This window comes from Podarcis tiliguerta, assembly GCF_965153285.1.
Source record: "Podarcis tiliguerta genome assembly, chromosome: 4".
Classification (NCBI taxonomy): domain Eukaryota; kingdom Metazoa; phylum Chordata; class Lepidosauria; order Squamata; family Lacertidae; genus Podarcis; species Podarcis tiliguerta.
In genome coordinates, this window is record NC_139537.1 from 65513360 (window position 1) to 65537433 (window position 24074).

At 42.7% G+C, this 24074-nt stretch overlaps 1 protein-coding gene across 2 annotated transcripts in view; it reads left to right on the plus strand.

Annotated features, from left to right (window-relative positions):
- The window catches only part of MID1 (midline 1), a 260162-nt gene that overhangs the window by 103920 nt on the left and 132168 nt on the right, over positions 1-24074 (plus strand). Inside the window, exon 1 of one of the 2 annotated variants that reach the window (XM_083437454.1) lies at positions 18828-19031. The exons of the other annotated variant lie outside the window; for it this stretch is intronic. The gene's annotated coding sequence lies outside the window, so the exon portion shown is untranslated. Of the gene's footprint in view, positions 1-18827; positions 19032-24074 lie in introns of those variants that run through there. 2 annotated transcript variants of the gene reach the window in all.

The window sequence follows — 24074 nt, forward strand, 5'->3', positions numbered from 1 at the left end:
GGAAAATGGGGCAAAGAGGGACAGACTTAAGGGAAAGTTTGGCTGGGCCATTACTCAGAAGAGTATTTATGTGTTGTGGCCAGGTGAGAATACTTCAGGTTATGTTTCTTAACCATCAATGACTGATGTTACCTGGCTGAATGGATTTTTATCTCCTGTTTTTATTTATTCTATTTATTAATATTTATATACCACCTTTTCTCCAATGACCTTAAGGTGGTGTACACACCTTCCCACACTCCTGTGAGGTAAATTAGACTGAGAGCTGGTAACTGACTCAAAGGTACCAATTGGGTTTCATGGGTGAAACACAGTCAGGAGATTTGAGCCCTGGTCGAGCCCTCTAACCAGAACTCTAGACTTGATCTATTTATACTGTATCTGTGAGTGGGGTTGTCATAATGTTTCTATCTCCATCATAGTGACATTGAGAGTGGTCTTCTAGCTTGCTTGTTTCCTCCTGACCACATCGTATGTAGAAAGTAAATACTGAACCAGATGACCCTGCAGTTGCTTCCACTATTAAGAGCTGATTTACTCGTAACAGTAAATCTGAGTTCTTTGCATAGGAAGCTGCCTTATATAGTGGTACCTTGGGTTACATACGCTTCAGGTTACAGACTCCACTAACCCAGAAATAGTACCTTGGGCTAAGAACTTTGCTTCAGGATGAGAACAGAAATCGTGCTCCGGTGGCATGGTGGCAGCGGGAGGCCCCATTAGCTAAAGGTTAAGAACAGCTTCAGGTTAAGAACAGACCTCCAGAACAAATTAAGTTTTTAACCCGAGGTACCACTGTACCAAGTTAGACCACCAGTGCACCTAGCTAAGTGTCACCTACACTGAACGGCACTGGCTTCACAATATTTCAGACAGCGTCTCTCTACCTGGAGATGCAGGCAATTGAACATGGGACCTTTTGCATGCAAAATGGATGCTCTATCACTGAGCTGTGGCTGCCCACCCACAGAGCTACCTGGAAGCTTTTAGAAGTCTGTGGATTTTACCTTTTCTGTAAGTCTATCCTGAATAGCTATTTGGAGGTTTTATGAGTGGAGCTTGTAACAATTATGCAAGTTTACTAGTCAATTATTTCACAAGTAAAGGATAGTCTGGAGTTGTGATAGCAGCCGTATAATGTTAAGGTTAAAAATTATGAGCAGCCCTTTTAATAAAAGGAGGCATTTTGCAAGTCTAGACTCAGCGTTACCCTAAACAGTGATAAAGAGACACTTTTAATATGCATTTCCAGCAAGGACCGGGCCCAACCTCTGCTGACTTCAGTGGGAAATAGCATGTGACTGGCTTGTCAGCTAAAATACATTTCTTTGTCAGGTATATTCTGTAATGAGCACACGCAACTTCTACAGGACCAAAGGCTTCCTCACTCACTTCTGAGTTCGTGACAAAAAGAGACATGCAATCAGAGCTGTTCTCCAAATTGAAAAGACTAGTACATCTTTAATCACGCAAATTGCTCCTGTACGCACACGAAAGAACTTGGTGGTGAGGTTCAGATCATTTCCACTGAAACCACACCAATATGGGTGAAGACAGAGCCAGTCTTACCCTAACTCTGTGGCATTATCTTCCACAATCCCCCCCCCCTTTTACCTGTTGGCCCTGATTCACATACTCAAATTACAGCACTGGACCAACCATTTCCCTCCCTCTCATTACTACAGTGAAGAGGATAACACTGACAGCTCTTAAGTTTAATGGAGCTGGACTGTGACATGAGTATTTCGAGGAGACAGAAATTAATTGCTGCTAGCAGTAAAATATGCAGGCTCAGTTCACGGTATGATTTCTTTTGCAGAGATAAAACAGGCAGACACATTGCTGTTCTGTTACATTTTTTTTTATTCCATGTTCAAAGCTTCTTGTCGGTAATACTGTGCCATTTCTGAAAAATCTGGATATAAATCTGATATTCTTAAAAGGGGGGGGGGGCACTGGATTATTGCACACATGATGAAAGTTGCCATGTGTAGCCTATAATTTCAGTTGCCAGTATCAACAAGTTCCTGAGAGAATTGTACGACCAAGCCTTTGAAATACCCTGGTACCTTAATTTTCCAAGAAATCTGAGGCACCTAGTAGAATATTTTTTAAACTCTCTTGGTGACTGTATAAGCATTTAATAGAACCTACTAATGAAAAAATGTGTTCGTGCAGGTGTTGAGTGTACTGCTGTGAAATTACTGCACCCTGGGGGTTGTTTACTATGCTCACAACATATTCTGTAATAGCTGAAGGCATTTATACTGATGTCAAACACGCTGGAAACACCTATTCGTTCCTGTTTTGACTACAACGTTTAACAAATGGCTCGACCTTTTAACTGTAAAAATGAAAACTTGATTAACATAAAGGATATTGTCTGTCCCGTGATTTTCCAAATATAAATCAATGAACAAGTGACTAAACAAAGTACTATTGCTAAAATTATATGTAGCCTAGTCAGGGCAGGTATAAACTGATCCGGTCCAAGAGATTTGGTGAAAAAACCTGACTTGCTATAATATCTAATATTAATATAAATGTATATACATCAAGCAGTTTCAACTCAGGAGTGAATAATTGTATTATTAATTGCATTATTCAAAATCTGGTACAGTTTGGGAGCATTGGAATTGTTTTGACTTGAAGATGCAGATGCTGTTTATGATAAAACTAGGGAATGAGCTGGCACAATCCATAGAATTTTGAACACTTAAACAGTGTTGATTCATCTTATTGATTCCTTAAATGTTCATTCCAGCCTCCTTCCAATGAGTTAAAGGTAATATACACAATACACAATACTTTATTCCCACAACAACCCTTGAGGTAGGCTAGACTGATAGTGATTGGCTCAAGTTCACCCAACCCAACAAGCCTCATGGCTTGAATGGGGTTTTGAACCAGAGTCTCTCTGCTCTAAATTCAACACTCTCAACTGGCTACATCAATAAGATTGCAATGAAACTTAGATCTGAAATGTGCATAACTGTGCACAGGGGTCATGCTTTTGAAGGCAGGCTTACGGCCCAGAGCTTCATACTGGTCATTGACCGTAATAAAACAACTTGACTATAGCCCAGAGCATGAAAAGCTTTCCTAAACTCCTTTTTGCACGCCCAGCACATTTTAAGTTGGTGCAATGCTGTTAGCAGTACGTGGTCTTATTCTCTCCTCCCCCATCCTCAACCATATGTTTCTTAAGAAGTCAACATTGCATTTCTATAGGGGAGTCACTGTGAATGATTCAACATAATGGCTTGGCTCCAAAGAACTACTTTAGGAGTGTCCAAAGCCTTAGTTGTACTCTGTGGAATTCACTTTTTTCCCTGTTTGAGTGGCTGACAAACTGAGCAGAAACTGCTTAAGAAACTCCCATCAGTTTCAAAAGAGGTTGGTCCTGCAGCATGGAGAGTCGCTGTTGGGTTAGACAGGCAAAAAAAGCCACACCCTTCTTCACAGAGAGGGGACTGCAGAGTATAGGGATTGTGTCATTGAAGGGCATTTCTTATAAAGAGACTTGGGAGCTTTTTAGTGAGCACTATAAAATGAGTGGCAAGGGGCAATATTGAACATATGGATAGGGTGTGGCTAACTGAAAAGTGGGAAATATCTCCTGGCAACAAGTTTTAGTCAAGGAAACAGGTATGCATCAGATTCAGACAAATAGCAAGGCAAAGTGAGGTATTTAATGGATGGATTTGGGGAGGGGTGTTTGTCGGAGGCAAAGCATGAGTTGAAGAAGGGCCCCCTGAGATGCTTTGTGGTGCTTCAGTGATCCAGACAAAAATGCTATAAAGCGTGTTCTCCAATAAATGAGAGCACGTGTTGCGGTGTGGGCCACCAGGCCAGGCCTCTTGTTGCCAGGCTGGTTAATAGTTATTGCCTGGCATTTGTGATTGGATAACCGGGTTGCTGGGGCAAATTATATGTTGCAAATTGGGTGGGTGGGACCATAGTCTTTAAATATTGGTGCACTCTGGTTTCTCTTTCTCTTTGCAGAGTGCATCAGATCACCCGCCCACCCGCCCTCTTTTCCGGTTGACCTTGCTTTGCCTGTCATGGGGTCGTCTGCCTTGGCGCAGGGGCCTAGTAGGAATTTTGCCATTTGGTGATTGGCTGTGCCATTTGGTTTTTGCCTACTACTCAGCAATTCGTCACAACTTGTAAGGTTGTGGTTAGGCATTGGTTATAATATGCTGGTGGTGGAGGGGTCTGAACAGGCGGTGCCTGCCCCTCCTATTGCGCTAAAGAGAATTCCGTTAAAGGAATCCTGGGGCTTGCCATGATTTCGTCCAATCCCTGTCATGGGACCAGGGCCGCCCAATCCCTGTCATGGGAATCCTTGTCATAGGACCGGGCAATCCTTGTCATAGGAAGGCAAGAAGAAGAAGAAGAGTTTGGATTTGATATCCCGCCTTTCACTCCCTTTAAGGAGTCTCAAAGCGGCTAACATTCTGCTTTCCCTTCCGCCCCCACAACAAACACTCTGTGAGGTGAGTGGGGCTGAGAGACTTCAAGGAAGTGTGACTGGCCCAAGGTCACCCAGCAGCTGCATGTGGAGGAGCGGAGACGCGAACCCGGTTCCCCAGATTACGAGACTACCGCAAGCTTTCGGGGAGCTGCTGGGGAGAGCAGCGTGGGTCCGACGCTTAGCTCAGGTGACCCCCCAGTTTGACTTTCTCTTCTACTGGCTACCGATCGGACCTCAGGATGCCAGTTCTGTCCCAGGCGGGGGGACAGATAGTCATAACCAATGTCTAAACAACCACTCACTGATTTTGTATTTTAATAAAGTTGTGGCCAAAATAGTGCCCAAAAACCAAAACTAAATTACGTGTTATGTGTGAAGTTATTTGAGGGGTGGCCTGGGGACCTACACGCGCAAAGCATTTGCTGGAAGCAAAAGTAAATTTCCCAAGCTTAGCATAATGTTAGGATGGAGTGATAGAAAAAGGGAGAGAAAACACTAGAGGAGGCAGAGGGTGAGCTCCATTAAGACTTGTAATCAGAGGAAATGATTTCACTTTGAAAGCAAATCCCTTTTAGTTTTTCCCCACCCAAAATTCAGAAAATCCCACTAGCACTAAAACCACTGACCAATTTGTCTGCAGATTGGCAAGCTTCTTATCAAGGGGCATGTCTCTTGCACCTGCAGTTTTCAGACCAATTGCAACTGAAACACTTGAAGACACCATGGTGCCTATTTTACCCACTCCAAGAAACGCTAAGAGCTGCCCATGTAGGAAAACTCCAGTTATCCTTTTCAAAATTTGACAGCATTTACATCCTCAGAAGTCCTTTGCCTGCAGGGTTCATCTATTACCGCATATATGTGCATGTTCCTTTTAGTGTGTGTGTGTGTGTGTGTGTGTGTGTGTGTGTGTAAAGGTAAAGGACCCCTGGACAGTTAAGTCCAGTCAAAGGCGACTATGGGGTTATGGCGCTCATCTTGCTTTCAGGCCGAGGGAGCTGGCGTTTGTCCACAGACAGCTTTCTGGGTGATGTGGCCAGCATGACTAAACCGCTTCTGGCGCAAAAGAACACTGTGATGGAAACCAGTGTGCACGGAAATTCCATTTACCTTCCTGCCGCAGCGGTACCTGTTTATCTACTCACACTGGTGTTCTTTTGAACTGCTAGGTTGGCAGGAGCTGGGACAGAGCAATGGGAGCTCACACGGGGATTCGAACTGCCAACCTTCTGATCAGCAAACCCAAGAGGATCGGTGGTTTAGACCACAGCGCCACCTGCATCCCTCCATATATTCAAGATCATTTAACTGACCATTTAACACACACACACCCCAATATGAATGTAGTGTGAGGAGGAATGAAGCAGATTCAAGCACACCCTTAGGATATTTTTTGAAAATGCATCTTTAAGCCATTTGTGAACCATCAATGTGGTATACAATGCAATTAATGAATGGTTGATTGGGCTACAGTATAGGGAATCTCTGCCTTTTATTAACTAATGTCACAGCACAGTGACAATGTTTCTACTCAGGCAGTTGCTTAGTATTGTATTATGGTAATTTTTATTACATGTAATAACCAAAAAACCCTCATTTCTTCATTACACACACACACACACACACACACACACACACACAACCGCTTGGTGGTAGGTTTCATCACAGAAGATGACAAACTATAACAAGTTTATACAGGCAGCTAAGGTAAAAAATGTATATGCTGTAGTTTTACGTCCTGGGGAGCTTTCTAAAGATTTTCAGAAGGAACAAGCTAGAAGCAAGCAAAGGACAAGTTTGTAAGCTCCGAGCGTAGCAGATGTTCGCTTCGCTTTTCCTTGCCACAGAGTTCATGTGGACATTGAGATATCCTTGCAAGCAGGCTTGCCTGCTGATAATGCAGTGCGTTTGGCAGCTGTGCCTTCTATGCTTTCATAATATTTTGGCCCAGGGGCATCTTTAATGCTATTTTGCAATTGCTATGCAATCTTTCAAAGGCCAAAATATTAGCCTTGGAGAAACAATTTCTTTTTCCTTAAAATATTGGCAAAGTGTAATTGAAATATGTTTATGAAGGATTGCTGGCAGGCTGAGCATTTGCAGCTTGCCTTGAGGTTTTGATTTGATTACAGAATGTAATTAGCATCTCACCTTTGCCCCAAGCAAAATCAGGTTTTTATCTGCCACGGTGTATGGAAGGCAAAATTGGAGTTATACCAGATACAGGTTTCTCCAAGAAGCTATAATTTATGGGTTTCTTTTCTGATTGGAGTTTCATCGGACGACTCCAGATGGGAGTTGATCGGCCATAGGAGGGAGCTCTTCCTTTTGCATAACCTCTGCATGTTAAAGTTCTCAACCTTCTCTTTATTCCTACTACCAGTTATTCTAGAAGCACTGAAATTATTTTATTTCATTGAACTCTTAGCAATCTCAGCATTTCACTTCTACAGACTTTTGTAGTCAGGAGGAGGAGCATTTAGATTTTCTTCACGTGGCATGTGAAGATGTAACACTTAAGCACTAAAGAGCCAAACTCTTTTTTTAAAACAAAACAAAACAGCCTTGTTGCTGTAACCTTTGTGAGCATCAAACGATTTCGTTGAAGGGAGAGAATGTTTACCTTCCTGATACTTGTTGCTGTTTCCCAGTGACAGCTGGACCTTCCATGCATGAGATGTGACAAAGGATTGCAGCAGCCATCTCAAAGTTGCAGTGCTTGAAGGAAAATCAGTTTTAAAACTGATTTATTCAAACCATATGGAAACTTTTTATGGACGTGCTTGACATTTTTCCACAAGTGACACATTGATTTGTTCTGAGAGGGAAATTTATCTGATGGAAACGGATACCGAAAATGTAGTATGGAAACGAGGGGAAATGATTGTGAAGTTAGCATTTCAACAAGGACTAAAAACTAGATGGGAAGGGGAAAAAGGGGAGAGGAGAGATGAATATTTTAATTTTCTATTTGCCGCCATATGCCCCATTATGTTTTTTCCCCTCACTGTGATTTTTGGAAGGAGCCACATAGCGCATGCAATATGAGTCCTTTCACGGGTTTATTAAAGCCAACCACATGCAAATTTATCCCATGATTTATCACAACGTTGCCATTCAACTCAGTTTGTGCATGTGTGTTAAACAGGTGAATTGCTCTTGTAAATTGGCTTAAGATGCATCAAAATGCAGTATTTCATATGCTTTGACAGGATAGATATGGATTGTGTCTATCGTCATATGTACATCACTTTTCAAAACAGCAGTGGAAGTGCACAGAATGCAGAGCTGAAGCAGTTGTGTTTCTAGCCAACCTGGAGATGCATATGAATATCGTTTCATATATTCAGGGTTTCTCACTTTGGAAATAGATTCAATCCTAGCCATCTTCCTTAAAGCTTTTGTTTAAAACATCTGACAGAGGCCATTGTGAATAATTGTTCATAATAATTCTTAAAGTCTAGTGCAGAGGAATGGAGGGGTGGGTGGGATCGCTGATGTATTCTGTTCCTTTCCCTGCTTTGCCTATTTTATTGGATAATAGCGAGTTAAAGTAGCAGAGTCATTTTCTTGTCATATAAATTCAACCACCAATATCTGATGAAGACTCTTAAGGGATTGGTATAAACTTGTGTGCCTTCATACCATACTGACATTAATTCAGAACCTAGACCTAAAAATCTTTGTTTCCATAAAGAGTAATTATAATGCAATGAATTTAACACAAATCACATACCATATAAACAGAAACCAGGGTGTGATCCAGTCTGTCCTGCATACTAAAATATGTGTGTACATCCATTGCACAAGTGCAGATCTCCACACAGAGGAGGGAGTTTAGAAGCCGCGGGATCCAGTGAATGGGAGTGGGTCAAGTAAAGAAGTGATAGGGATCTGATCTGAATCACCCCCCAGAGTACTCAGACATAATCCTGGATGAGGAGGGTGCCATCAGGGTGCATTGTGTTTTACAGAATAATAGGAAGAACTTTCCTAGGAAGCTCACCATCTAAAATTTGAAAGTAGCACAAAAAAGTGGGATTATGGAAGTGAGGGTAAAAAGGAAGAATATGTCCTCTTTTCAATTATACACATTTAAATTCTATATGTATGATTTAGCTGAGATTCCTGCATTGCAGGGGGTTGGATAAGAATCATGGGTAGGCAAACTAAGGCCCGGGGGCTGGATCCGGCCCAATTGCCTTCTAAATCCAGCCCACGGGCGGTCTGGGAATCAGCTGTTTTTACATGAGTAGAATGTGTCCTTTTATTTAAAATGCATTTCTGGGTTATTTGTGGGGCATAGGGATTCGTTCATCCCCCCCCCCCCCCAAAAAAAAAAAATAGTCTGGCCCACCACAAGGTCTGAGGGACAGTGGACTGGCCCCCTGCTGAAAAAGTTTGCTGACCCCTGGACTAGATAACTCTTGGGGTTACTTTCAACTCTACAGTTCTATGATTCTGTGATTTTCAGTGATAGGTGAAGACTAAGGAGTGAAATCAAAGACATCACAGAAAAGCTGACTTTTCAGGAAGGAGTTGAAGGAAGTAGAGTCATGGATGTGTCCAGGGGAGGCAATGGCAGGCATGTTAGCTAATTAGTGGGTTAAGAGAAATGGAATTCCTAATTGGGACATAATCTACAATAGAACGGGTAACCCTTGGCCCTTCTGATATACTTAGACTACAGTTCCCATCGTTTCTGACCATTCGTCATGCTGGCTGGGAGCTGTGTTCCTCAAGGAACTACAAGACTCACAACTGATTTCCAGAACTTTGTTCTAATGCCAGAGCTCAGCCCCGTTAATGTTAAGTAGATGATGAAATGCACTTGCTGCCTTAGGTTGCATGCACACCATACATTTAAAGCACATCCGCCCCGCCCTCCACAAATCCCAGCACCCTTAACAAAGTAAAGGTCTCAGGTTATTGGGAGGAGGGGTGTTTTAATTGTATGGATTGTACCCAGACCAGGCCTTATCAGATAAAGGAGATCAGTTTCCCAGCTCCTTTTCAAGAAAACGCTGATTTACAGGGATGTGCTAGAATCCTAAAAAGGTAAAGGTAAAAGTACCCTGACCGTTAGGTCCAGTCGTGGACGGCTCTGGGGTTGTGGCGCTCATCCCGCTTTACTGGCCGAGGGAGCCAGCATTTGTCCGCAGACAGTTTTTCCAGGTCATGTGGCCAGCATGACTAAGACACTTCTGGCAAAACCAGAGCAGTGCACAGAAACGCTGTTTACCTTCCCGCTGGAGCGGTACCAGTTTATCTACTTGCACTTTGACGTGCTTTTGAACTGCTAGGTGTGCTAACCCACTATAAAATGCGTGCTCTAACTAGGCTGATGTCACCAAGTTGGAGAAGAATTTGCTTCAGTGTTTGCTGTTAGTTGGAGCTCTTTAAGTAGGCTGTTACTTGATTTAAAAGCCATGTTGGGGTCTTGGAATCCAAATCTCCCCTCTTATGCATTTGCTGGTTCTTATTTTTCTCTATGCTTGCAGGCAACAATTAGGAAATAAAGTGTTCTGCATCACACGCAGAATTGCCTTTCTTTTATGACTAAGTAACCCTTTGAATTTTTGGCACTGAAGGATTACAGTGAGGCTCGAGACCCTGTGCCTTTCCCTTTTATATATATAAATAAAATACTGTTTATAAATTTCAGTGTGTCTGTTTGCCAATTATTTGTATTACAAATTTTGAATACAATAAACTCTCATTTGCCCTTGGGCTCTTATATTATCAAAGTACTTTGGATGATGATCTTTCAGTTGAGATTTATATTGCTTATGGAAAATTGGATTTATTATTGCTAATAAAGGTTTATTAGCATAACCTACTAAGAGCAGTATCATTTCCTATCTGAATAATGACTCCAATGTTATTTTATCATTTCCATAGCACTTTAATGTGCAATGTGCTTTGCATTCATCATTGTCCTTGGAAATGAACCAAGAAAGCACATTCATGCATACAAGCAGATTGCAAATGATGAGCTCAGTCTTAAAGACATATAGTTGGAAGTAAACTCCACTGTTCAGTGGAACATGTTTCTATGTAAGCTTCCTGTTTATTATACACCCCCTCCACATTCTTATATATATTTAGGGATGCGGGTGGCGCTGTGGTCTAAACAATCGCCACCAGGTTACACCACTGCTGTAAGGACGCGGGTGGCGCTGTGGCCTAAACCACTGAGCCTCTTGGGCTTGCCAATCAGAAGGTTGGTGGTATGAATCCCCGTGATGGGGTGAGCTCCCATTGCTCTGTCCCAGCTATTGCCAACCTAGCAATTTGAAAGTATACCAATGCAAGCAGATAAATAGGTATCACTGCGGCGGGAAGATAAACGGCGTTTCCGTGCACTCTGGTTTCCGTCACGGTGTTCCTTTGCGCCAGAAGCTGTTTAGTCATGCTGGCCACATGACCGGCCTTAAAGTGAGATGAGGGTTGCACCCCATAGTCAAGTTTGACTGGACTTAACTGTCCAGGGGGTCCTTTACCTTTATATATATTTATCCTATTTGCCTTAATCTTGCTATCTGCGCATGAGGGTTCATCAGATTTCATGTGTCCATTCTATTTACCTAAGAACCAATGGAAATATGCAAAGAACAAGCTTTTTTAAAAAAACACACACCAAACAAACCCTTCCGAGTGTGAATTTCTTCTGTTTACTGAAAGAGAGTTGGCTGTGTGTACATTTCTGTTTTTTATTATTTATAGCTTGCTGAGTTATTTGGAATTATTTGTGCTTTTCTGGACTCAAGTATGATTTTAAACCAGAAAGAGAAGAAGGAAATAGTATTCCTGGCACACTATCTGCCGTCCTGTTTGTTTTCCCAGTCTCATTCCCTTGCATCCTCTCCCCCAACTGCCTGGGACTTCTCTCTTTCGAGCATCCACATATTGAATATGTGCAAATAAAATACATTATGTATTAGTTTACTCATTTAAATGTTCGCCTCAGTCTTTTCTCAGGCTCTGAACAGCTCGTGTTGTTGTTCAGAAAATAAATATAGAATAAGGTCAGCAAGATAGAAATATAGAGATACGAATTCTGGTCCAAGATATGGAGAGGCGGGGGAGGGTGGACAAACATTGAATGTGCTTTCCTGTGCATGCTTAATATTTATCTTTGCACAGAAAGGCTGTCCCTTCTTGGCCCATGAAGACTGAGAGGGGGGAAAGCAGCCATGAGAGTGTTCAGGGCATTATAATTCAAATGTGGCATCTTAAATAGTGTTGGGAGAGCTACAGGAAACCAGCGCTGACTCTAGAGCTTCATAGCAATGAGATATTCAGCATCCTCATCGCTGTATTTTATTTTTAAAGATACTGTGCTAATTAAAATCACAAGTTGCCGGCTAGAGGCTTCCATAGTCTAAAAGCTTTTGGAAGTCCTTATATAAATCAGCAGTGTATCAAGGAAATGGACAAAGTACTTTTCAGATTGGTATCTTTTAAAGACTGAAGAAGTGATGCCTCCTTTTGTGATGCATTGGGGGAAGGGAGCGTTTTCTATGGGTGATGGATGCCATCTAGAATAAGATCAGTGCTTTCTTTTTTTTTTTTTTAAAGGTGCTGGTACTCGCCATGAAGTTGTTACACTAAGTGCCACACTTTTAACATTTTAGAAGAAGGTGCCAGTACTGCGTACCCTTGAGTATCCCCAGAAAAAAAGCACTTAGCATTACCCATGTAGCAGAAGTTTCCCCCAGTTCCAGTCAACACACAGAGGCAGTTTAAGGTCCAAGATAGTTTATTGTTGCAAAATATTTAGCTTCAGTAATACAGCTCCAGAGGTTGATTTATACATACAGTTTGTAGGCTTTGCAGATACAGATACAGATACAGATACAGATACAGATACAGATACAGATACAGATAGATACAAATACATGCAAGTACAAAATATTTGTGTTGCTCCAGCAGTTCAAGACATAACACAGACTCCAATTGACAGATTCATTGACTGATTAATGAGCTGATATGCCTTAATTATTTATATAGATGGCACTGGGCTGTTGCCGTAGCACCTGGCTTGGCTGAGCTTGCACCTGGTGGCTTATCTCACACAGGGTGTGATTTGAGATCATGAAGAAAATTTACCCCTTCCTCCATGTCCAGTTCCTCGAACAGCAAATTGCACTGGAGTGCTAGAGAATCGTAGGAAAGTTGGGCAAGACAAGGGATTGGAGAGCCAAAAGAGGAGGCTCTTCCACACAGAGATTTCAGGGGTTTGACTTTTGAGAGCAGGAATTGATGGATGTTGGCAACAGCCTCTCTGGAGATCAGTTGTCATGACAAATCAGTGCGGTATGGGATGCAACTAGAGCATTGTTATATACAAGTGAGTCACTCCATGATTTTGCCCAAGAAACTACATGGAAAGCAAAGAGTTTTTTCAGTGGTGTAGTCAGGTAATTTTAGATTCTGAACTTCATGGTTTTATTGAGGGGGGGGGGTATGATTTATTTATTAGTCCCAAGAAAACTTTCAAACAAAATTACAATACTGGCTTTATTTTTATTTTTTTATCTTTTATTTTTTGGAAAAATCTGTATTAAACTTTCAACATTAACTTACACAACAATACACAATAAGACAATATATACAAACTATATACACATACTTTACAGAAATGGAAAAGTAAAGAAAAAAGTAAAGGATGAAATATAGGGTAAATAAGATGAACTTCCGATTGTTCTCATTGTACTGTATTGTATTGTATTGTATTGTATTGCGAGTACAATACTGGCTTTAGAAGGCAGAAGTAATCCATATACTAACAAAATAATGCCCTCAAAAATTGCATTGATGACAGCAGAGCATCAGATTCTACCAAATGCCTGGGAGAACAGATGGTAATGTGTGTTACTTCCCTTATTTCAAAATATAGAAAGTCAGCCCATTTTGCATTTGGCAGGAACCCTCCTGCTTCTTCTGCTGAGTAGGGACCCAGACATCTCTCCCAAAGGTCTGCACTGATGGCGTCAGTGGAGCTCTTAGAGTTATTTTGGAATTCAGAGGTATATCAGAAAGCAATTCTGTCTCTCTAGCAGCAAATACCATTCCATTTAATTGAATTGCAGAGTTAGTTCTTTTCATTGTGTGATTGCAATCTCACCTGTTAATCTGGAGGTTACAAATGGATGCTGTAGTTTCACTTACTCTGGTAACAATGTTGTTGCTTGACCCAGACCTCGGTGGGAGAGATTGCAGCAGGGCATTATTTAACCAGTTAGTGGGCTAAAGAATTGAGCACAGAGTTAACCCCATCATGAGTCATGCCACCAAAAACCGGAACATCTCACCAGCTGTTGCTGCTCCAGCTTCTGTCTCTGATAGCCATCTGGCTGGACACTCCAGACCAGACCAGCAACCTACCATATTGCTGGAGCCTCTTCAGAGTTGTAGTTCAGCTGTGTGAGAGATTCACTTGTCCTGCAGAAGCACGGTAATACATAAGAGGATCCCTCTCTTTTTTTCATTGAGACGGGGAAACACTAAGTAAGACTTTAAAATCAGCAAAGCTTTGTTTGTCGTAATAGTGTGTTTCTCCTATATAGCCTTTGGCAGAAAATATTTGGTATTATTCTGTTTAATTTACGCATTTCCCCCTCCCTGGAATGCACAATATTTGACTTAAATAATCAAGAAGAGTGCTGTAAATTGCTAGCATTATGTGGTTGTTGCTTCCACCTAGGCTCTGTAATTACAGAAAATTTATTTCAAGCAGCAGAACAACAAAACAAGCCAGTATTCTGGGCTAAACAAATCAGTTCCACTGGCAGCCCTCAAAGAGTTTGGAATTCTTTAATGTTGAGTTTTGTTGGAATCCTTTCCAGTGCAAAGGACCTACTCTGCTCTACTTACCAAAGGAGGGCATTTGGCAAACACTTACAGCTGCTATTAAAAATTTAGGGTTTATTACCAGGGTGTTTTAGCTTTGTTCTTTCTTGTGAATCCAAGAAACACAGAAAGGAGTCGGTGCTATGCAAATCAGGTGTTAAAGACGTACAGGGTATGGATCAAAGGAGGCTTAATTGGGAGCAAGCGAATAAGAAAAAAATACATCCGTAGTCACCTTATGTTTGCCAGCTTCCCTGCCCCCCCCCAAACAAATCTGTCACTCTTCCCCCCTGCCAGTTTACTGACATGAACCAGTACATATTACAGCATGCTTCATACTTCCAAAGCCTGACTCTTAGAGTTAACCGGCTGACTCTCTCTAGAAAGGAGAATTTAATTTCCCTTTGGGGAAATACAGGACAAACATGTTGATAACCAACTGATTTTGATTGTTGACTTGCTGGGATCCTCTCTTTCTTTGTTTATCCATGAACAAAGACTGATTCCATATGTATTTGCTACCCATCAGGGCAATAAAATGTTGCCAAGATAAATTAAATTGTACATGTTGGTACCCCAGTCCATAAGGCAAGCATAGCACATGGTGACTGGCTGCTCTTTGTTAAAGCCATTGTCTGAATGAAGCAGGTTCATTCCTCTACGGCAAATGCCAGATTCAGTTCCTTTCTATCAGTTTCTGTCAGCTGTTAAGTAGCTGGCTTGTCTACCATATGCTCATGCCTATTGCCACATCCCCCAAGTTTCTACCACCTTTAGATTCCAGTTTGTGTGCAGTTTATACAGATTTCAGTTTTGCTCCTGGTTTATATGGCCCTGGAAAATAACAATTATTGTTGCTGATGCTGTTATTATTCAATTGTAAAAGTTTTTACCTATGAGCGAAATTCAAGCCTCACCTTGAATTTAATTGCTTGAACCAGTGTGTTGTACCCAGAATGGAATCTCAGGTAACACAGCCCCAGGGATATTTGCATACAAAGTACATGTCAGTGCATAGTTTTTTCTAGCACTAAGGTGTACTCCATTTGCCCCTGGATCTTTTTGGCTCTTTGTGTCACTTATTCCCACTGGGCCAAAAACTGCAACACTCTCTCTGACCATTTGCAGTGGTGGCACTGCAGATATCAGGCTAGCAGTTATTTCTCTGTGCTGCATGGGGGTGTTAGGGGAGGAGTAATAGGAAGGACATTCCGTGTTCCTTCTGGGGTAGTTTGTCCACCTTTGGTCCCCACCCTGCTGGCTAAACCAGGTGAGGGTAGCTGATGGGTCTCAAACCCTCAATGAGTTAGGACTTCCCCTGCATGCAAAGGCAAGTTGTGGCAGATTGAGTGGATGAGACCAACAGTGGCTTCAGTGGTCAATAAGGCAGCTTCTGCATGTGTTTCAGGGGGAAATGAGGGGCAGACAGGGCTTGTCAACCTGTAAAGGTAGCCCATCTATGAGAAGGAAAACTCTGATCCTAAACTTCTGCTGCCTTGTGGGGTATCTTTGGGAAAAGGCTAAGGAGTGAACGCTACATAAATTTGGAGTTGGAGACCCTAAGATGGTTGGGTGGTGCCTTGTATACCACCTTCCAGCAACTCCTGCAGCCAAGCTGGTGCCAAACAAGTTATTTCTGTTTGAAAGGCTCCATGTGTTGCAGGGTGTACCCCAGTGCCAGAGCTCCTGGGTAAGTAGTTACCTATTACCAATATGCCACAGTGCCTGCAGAAGTCCCATCTTGACTGCTTATAAGATAAGTACGGTAGATTGCAGCAAAGAGGGCAAGCTAATCGCAAATTCTACCTGAGAATTATGTTCTCGCCAGTAGCGTGGTTGGGGCTTTCACTCTGCTAGGTGGAAAGAGTGAAAATATAAAAGGTGAGTAAGGCAATCTTATAGATGTCCATTTTCTGAGTGGCATGATTGTGTTCCCTACTGAACAGCATGGAAATGTGCTGTGGTGCATGGGATGTTTACTGGGCAGAAAGGGAAAACTTAATGTGTCCTATCCTGAGAACTTTTCAGCTATCTTAGAGCTAGTTGTCATTTTCATATATGAATCACTTCCCATTGAGGCATCCCAGTTGCAAATATAAACACTATTTGAAAAACAATTGCAAACATAAGAACAGTTTAAACTAACAACAGCACATAATTCAAAGCAATTCAAATCCTAGCCCGGTAGCAATTTGGATAATTTTTTTAGAAGGCTTGCTGAAACCATATCAGTGAAACCATACCAGAATCCAAAGAGCCACAAGTTCAATCAAGTTTTAGGTTTTCCCCTTATGCACTCACGCTACTTGGGAAACTGCTTAGGAAACAGGACTTTCAGAAGCCATTGTATTTATTTCACATTATAGACCTCTTGATCATAATAAAACCTAACATTCTAATATGATATAGGAGTCAGTTGTTCAAAAGAGGGGAAAGCCAAATATTTCACTAGACTAATTCTATTTCCTTGTGTGAGACGAAGCAGTTCTTTGCATCTCAGCTGATGGGTCATAATGGGATCACAACTGACATGCAACATTGCAGAACAGATTCCCCCCGTTTGACTTACATGGAATAGTGCTGTATAGTGTGGGTTATTTTTTAGGGGGCTGTCACGTATGCCACCCTACCTGAGTTCACACCCCTTTCTCCTCATCATGGTTGACACCTATTTTCTTCTCTTTCCCTCTTGGTCCAATCTGCACTTCTTCTCAAAGGGACATGACAAGACATGTGGAGATCATTGTGCTATTCCCTTTTTTGTTGTCCCCTCTCTTACTCTTTACTTTCTCAGAGCAGAGCAGCCACATCAATGGGGAGGAGGAGGGAGAGGGAGGAGAGCATTGTCCTCAACAAATACCTCTTGTAATCTGTTAGTAAAAGTCCATCTATGTGCCACCATAGATCTACCTATGACTGGGGTATGATCCTACGGAGTATTTAATGGCACAAGCTCACTTTCTTTAATAAGAGCATATTGATGTTAGTGGTTACTGTCTGCTTTCCATTAAGAAATATATTCCATGCCTGTTTTAGTACAAAGTTGATGCTTGAAGCATTATAGTACAGGAGACCTATAGCTCGTTTGAAATTATTTAACAGCCTTGTAATGAACTTATTCATTTGTATGTGAGCATTTCCATGTTTACAGCTTTTTGTAAAATTAATGTCGAAACTTTTACAAACTGTGTTATAAGGACAAATTCAGAAAAAGCCACATGCTTCTTCCTGGTACCCATAAAACAAAATGTGCCTTGCAGAAGCTTCTTGTTTTTCTCAGCTGAACTAAGCTTTGTTTGGAGGTTGATGACATCACCTCATCTCCTAGTAACATCTCTTTAGCTATCGCCTCCCACACTGGTTTGAGAGAGAGAGAGAGAAAGGAAGGAAGAAAGGAAGGAAGGAAGAGTGCATTCCTATCACTCTGGCCCTCTAGCTTTTCAGCGTCCATCTGCTTGCTTCATTTTCATGCTTAAAACAGCTTTATGGATCGTTTTGTTTTCGTTTTGGCTTGGGACGAACAATAATGTTGGCACATAGTTATGAAGTCACAACCTATATTATGAAGGGAGGGAACCTCATCCATCAAAAAACACGTTTTGGTACAGGGTCACAGGCGAACAAAGTGGCTTGTGTCAGGTTGAAACAGCACTCGTAAATGTTAGCGTGTTTGAAGCTGGTGGTTTGAAGTCTATTTATTTTGCTTGAAAAGCTCAAATGGCCTGCTGCTGAGTGCAGGACCAAGAAGGGAGGGGAGGGGTCTTCATAAATTATTACTTGAAGGCTAACCACCGTCCTTTATGAGGTGGAATGGTGCCATCTGCTTTTTCAGATCTTTGATTTATCTTTCTTCCCATTATGGAAAGGAAATGCTCCTGTGTAAATAAACTTGTGTGCATTCTTGGATATATTTATCTTTTCCACGTCAGCTCATTTGGCCTTTACAGTTTACCAAAATCTGAAGATATTGTGTCCACTGAAGTTTGAAATAAAATGCTTCACTTTACCTCAAACCCTTACTGGGGGAAAAATATACGTCTTGCAAATATATTACTTTTGAAGTACAAATGTATACTTTTACAAAACTTTCAGCCCCTGTTGTGGAGATGGAAAGGGAGGCACAGACAGAATTGCAGCCAGCTCGTTTAGGCTCATTATCAACTTTAGAAAGCCGCTAATCGGGAATTAATGTCTAATTTTGTGTGTGTGTGTGGAATAATGAAGCCCATTAGCAGAAGTTCAAGAAGTTTCACGGGGCGTGTCTTTGAAACAGTAGCTGAGAGGTTGATGAATTGGGTTTCTATGCCTTGTCATGAAGCATTATTGGTAAGGAATGTGGATCTGGGTGCCCAAATGTGTGTAGGCGACTTTGTTTGCATCCCCGCTCTGAGGATTAACATACTGCGATGCTTGAATGCCAGCAGAATCTCTCCCTTCCCCCTTTCACTCTCAACACTCTCTCCCCCCCCCCACCCCACCTCATTCTGCTGAAGTCGTTTGGTTTGTGCTGCTTTTTCCTGTGAGAGGATTAGGGAATAGGAGAATGGCTTTGTGAGGAGAGAGAGAGAGAGGAGAGCTGAGAAGAAACTAAACTAGAAGACTAGCCTTTCAGAGTTCTTTCCATTGAGGCGAATTGCATGTGATACAGCAGCTGGGGGCTGTTGGTTTTCTTTTCAGCTCCCTACTGTAAGAGAAGCTGGTAAGATTATTTTTCCCCTTGTTCTCCTGTTCTGTGATGCTCTTGTAATTGCCTTATTGAAGGGACTCCTTCAGGAGGAAGGGAAGTTGGTTAATGATACTGAGGACACGCTGCATTGTCTTTCCTCCCCCCCCCCCCAGTAAAGCTACCTAATATTTGAAGAGGGACTATTTACAGTACAGAGGGGGCAGTTTTTGGTAGGAAAAGTTGTTTTTCTCCTTTTTGCTAAAGGACTCTTAGTATAAAACTGGGGGGGGGGGAGCAGGGGGGGGGAGAATATTTATCAAGTCGTACCAAACTGTTCGGATATATTTAAAGTTTTCAGAAGTATTTTGGGTGAGGGGGAGCCATTTCATCCGTTTGCAGCATTCTTGATGTTATCAGCTTTGTCACTTTCCTGGACTAATTCCAGATCTCCTGGGGTGTGTGTGAGAAACATATATTAGAACCCTATTTTTCACAGGCTCCACAAAGACAACAGGGACTGCTTGTCTTAGCAACAAAAGCTAAGCAAGCAACTCCTTCTGGAAGGTGAAAAGGAAGGAATACCTTCTGAAGAGGTAGGGAGAAGCAAAGTGAAATTAATCTAAGAACAAGGAATGAACGCAGTGATGTTTGGCTACATTTGAATGAAGCGGCACTGCTCAGTATATACCTCAAATGCTATTTGAGTTAACTATGATTTTTCTAGGTTTTTTTATGGAATATATGCCACAGTGGCAATTTGTATTTTGTTTGAGTCTCTTGCTTCATTTCATATATGTGTGGGAACTGTTAAGTTTTAAATTCCTTGACAAAGCAGAGATATATAAACTTGGCTTGAGGGCAATTTCAAGGAAAAGTTGAAAAAGTATTGTGCCTGTCATGGATAGCATAGACGTAATTACAAACAAAAGCTTTCTTTTTGGTCAAGTAAGAAATCACAAATCAAGAAAATAAGGAATGATTGGCAATAATTGAAGTGATGATTGACATGTTTTTTCTAGCACTCTTCCTTCCTTCCTTCCTTCCTTCCTTCCTGGTGATTAAATTCTTACTCTTTTATTCAGCATTCCTATCTGAAGTAACACTTTATATTTATTACTGTGGGAAAAGACATGCTCTTTCTCTTCTTCTGCATCCCACCTTCCCAAAACACTTCAAAGAAGCGACTGTGTTATATTATTTACATTATTATCTTCAGCTTTTCCTGACTTAGATCTCATTCAAACCATCAACTGTTAGGGCAAAAGTCTGCAGGCCATAGTCATGCATAAGTGGTATAGGAAGCAGGTCATTACTATGGGTGGTTTGTAGCTTGGAAAGAGGGTGCTAATTTTAGGAAATGGGGTTGTCATGGAGCCCTAAAGAGTGGTGGCGGGTGGGGTGGAGTGTATCTGCATGAACATTAGTGTTGCTGAGTCATGTGATTTCATTATCTCAAAGACAAGACCCACTGTAAACGAGTTTTACATTTAGCCCTTCCTCCACCTCCTCCCTCCATTCTTTCCTCTCACACAGACACTGGTTGCTAGGGTAATAGGGTTTTTAAAAAATTCTGTCACATAATACCACAGTGGTGTTAGTGGCTACTTATTGAGTTGCTTCATGCAATGCCTGAGTAGTCTCAACAAGGGGGATCATTGTGCTTAATGTTCATTTAGATGTGTCACTAGTTCAAATTAGTTTTCTGAAATATAGATATCACTAGTATACATCCAGTTTTGCCAACTCTTTAACCAGCAGCTTCTTTTTTTAGAAACACACCCACCAAATGGCCATTTCAGGTTTTATATAGATTACTGCGTACCTTAACTCTGTGTATTCTGTGTTTCAATTCCACACTTTTCAAAGTAAGAATTTATTCATTAACATGTATATGCAGAATGACACCTACACAACTACACACCTGTTGAGAGCAGCTATGGAAATTGGCTGCTTTTTCCATTTTACTTAGTTCATAAATGCCAGGCTGCACATCCTATTTTACTAAAGTGCTCTGCTGTGCCGCAATTGGTTGTCAGCTGATGGTATTAATTTATTTCTATTGAGGCATAAAACTCTCAAATCTGATTTGTGAAGGAAAATGGCAGATCTTTGAATCCAAATTAGCAACAATCTCTACTGTGGTGTTGGTTTATCCTAACAATTTAAGGAAAATAAAAAGCACATGCTTTGCAATCAATGGAGAATTTGTGATCACCCTTGGAGGGAGTTAGGATTTAACAGTCTACAAGAAGATTTGAATACAGCAGTGTTTGCTCTGTAGTCCTCTTCAGATAAATAACTAGGGAACACTATACAGAACCTATATGCATATGGCAACATCCTTGCACAACAAAACTTCTGGTTTCTCTTCTCTGTCCTCCAGCCTTCCATGCCCCTCCCCCCATATCTGCTCTGTGGGGGGTCTCTAGATTTTATGGGAATGGAGGAGAGGTGGAGATGCCACACAGCACAAACAGACACCTGCTCATTCGATACTGGATCTCACCCTTATGTTCTCCATTTTTTGCTCCGTGGAGTTCTTCAGCTAGATGCATCAAAGTTGATGGTTGAACCCTCTAGAGCAGCTGGGGGTGGTGCTAGGGGCTACAAGGAAGATGAGAGAAAGGGAAGAGCCTTTGATGTTGTCCAATAATAATTAGCCAATTGGAGCATCACTGTCAGGAACCAGTCAGGGGCAGGTTAGAGTAAAATTTAGTGAGGTTAACTCTTTATTAAGAGGAACCAAAACAGTGCAGACCTAGTGATCCTACCAACTCTTCTCAGTAGGTCTTGCCCCAATGAGACAGTTGCAAGGACTGAAGGTCCCCACCTTCCCACCTCTCCTGGTTCCTTCGCCAGCTGCCTAAGGCTCCTTCGCCTGGCCTCTTTGTTCCACCCTCTTCATTTCTCTGCATGTTCTGGGAGACCAGGGGGAGAGGAGCTTGTCACAAGAGGAGGGAGAGCTTCCCTGGCTTCTTCAGCAACCTGCCTCCACTCTGCCTCTTGGCCACCCTCTGCTGCTGCTTCTGATTTTGGACTGTTGTCTGCCACAGTCTCTTCCTGCTCACTTAACCCTGTTACCTCTTCCATTTCTGACACCTCCCTCTTCCAGTCTGCTCCTTCTCCCTTTGACCACTCATCATCATCATCCCACCACCAATCCCCCTGCTTCTGAGCCTTCTGCGTGAGTGCCTGAGGGCCCTGCTCTTGCCACTTACCATCTGGCCTGAAGCCTCACAAGGACTGCTTGCTGCCTGCTGCCCAGGAGGACTCCCCTGCGTGAGTGCCAGAGGGCCCTGCTCTTGCCACTTACCACCTGGCCCAGGGCGGGGCCTGAAGCCTCACAAGGACTGCTGTGCTCTGTTGTCCAGGAGGACCCGCCTGTGTGAGTGCCTGAGGGCCCTGCTCTTGCCACTTACCACCTGGCCCAGGGCGGGGCCTGACAGGCCTCACTAGGACAGTTGCTGTTACTGCTGTAGGGGCACAGAGTGTTTTTAAAATGTTTTTAAAAATTTCTTTTGAATTTTTTGTATATGGGGGGTGGGGGTGGGATGGATGTTTGGTTGGGCTTGGGGAATTTTTTTGATTTTGATGTTTTTGTAATTTTTACAGTTTTTTGTTTGCATTGTTTTATTGGTTTTGTTTGTTTGTTTGTTTGTTTGTTTCTTTAAGGTGTTATTTTGTTCATAAGGGGAGGGGTCAGGGCTGCCGGGGAGTGGGCCCCAGCCCACAAAATGGCTGGGGCATGTTCCACAGGGGCGGATGCACTGGGACAACCGATCTCAGTGATCACGGGTAGGAGGAGGAGTTACGCTAAGACTAGACCATGTCATTACAGAGGGGGCAGGTTTAGTCGTTGTCTGAGGACTATTCCTGCCTCCGGGTCTGGTCCTGACCGGATGGATACTAGAATCAGCAAGGGATACCCACATGACCTGAAGGTGCTGCTGTGCAATGCCAGGTCAATGATTCACAAGACCACTGCCATCCATGACTTGATCATGGATGGAGGACTTGACCTGGCATGTGTAACAGAGACTTGGTTGGATGAAGCAGATGGGCCTGTCCTTGCCGCTGCTTGTCCACCAGGTTTCTCTTACGCACAGCAACGCAGGTCATGTGGGCGGGGAGGGGGGTTGCAGTTATTTTTAGGAAGTCATTAGTTTGCATGAGGCGTCCTATTGGGAAGACCCAGTTTTTCGAGTGCATGTTCTGGAAGTTGGGCAATAGGGGCAGTACAGGATTCCTTTTGGTGTACCGACCTCCTCGCTGCAGTAAGGATTCCCTGCCCGAGCTGCTTCAGGTCGTGGCAGATGTTCTCATGGAGACACCTAGTTTGGTCGTCCTAGGGGATTTTAACATCCATGCCGACACAACCTTACGAGGGGCCGCTCGGGACTTCATGGAAAGCATGGCCTCCATGGGGCTGTCCCTGAATAAGTCTGGCCCAACCCATAGCCGCGGACATGCCTTGGACCTGGTGTTTACCTCTATGGATGTTGGTGATCTGACACTAAGTAAAAGCGAAACGACAGAAGTGCCATGGTCAGATCACCTCCTGGTGCAACTGGACTTCTCTGCGACCCATCCCCTCTGCAGGGAGGTGGGACCAATTCGGATGGTCCGCCCCCACCACTTAATGGATCCAAATGGTTTCCAGAGAGTGGTAGGGGATGCTTTATCCCATGTTGATGGCCTTTCAGCTGATTCCCTGCTGGCCCGCTAGAATGTGGAGTTAACCAGGGCTAATGACTGTTTGGCTCCGAAGCGCCCTCTCCGATTGCATGGAGCCCGGACAGCCCGTTGGTTTTCCACAGATCTGAGGGCAATGAAACAATCGTTGAGACGGCTAGAGCGCCAGTGGCGGATAACTCATTCCGAATCTGACCAGACACAGGTTAGAGCTCAATGTCGAGCCTACCAAGTGGCGATAGTGACGGCGAAGAATTTCTTCACCGCCTCTATTGCATCTGCAGAAAACAGTAGCAGGAGACTTTTTCAGGTGGTTCACAATTTAGCGGAACCACCTGCAACATCGGGGCCCAGTACGGGCCACATGTTCTCCTGCAATGATTT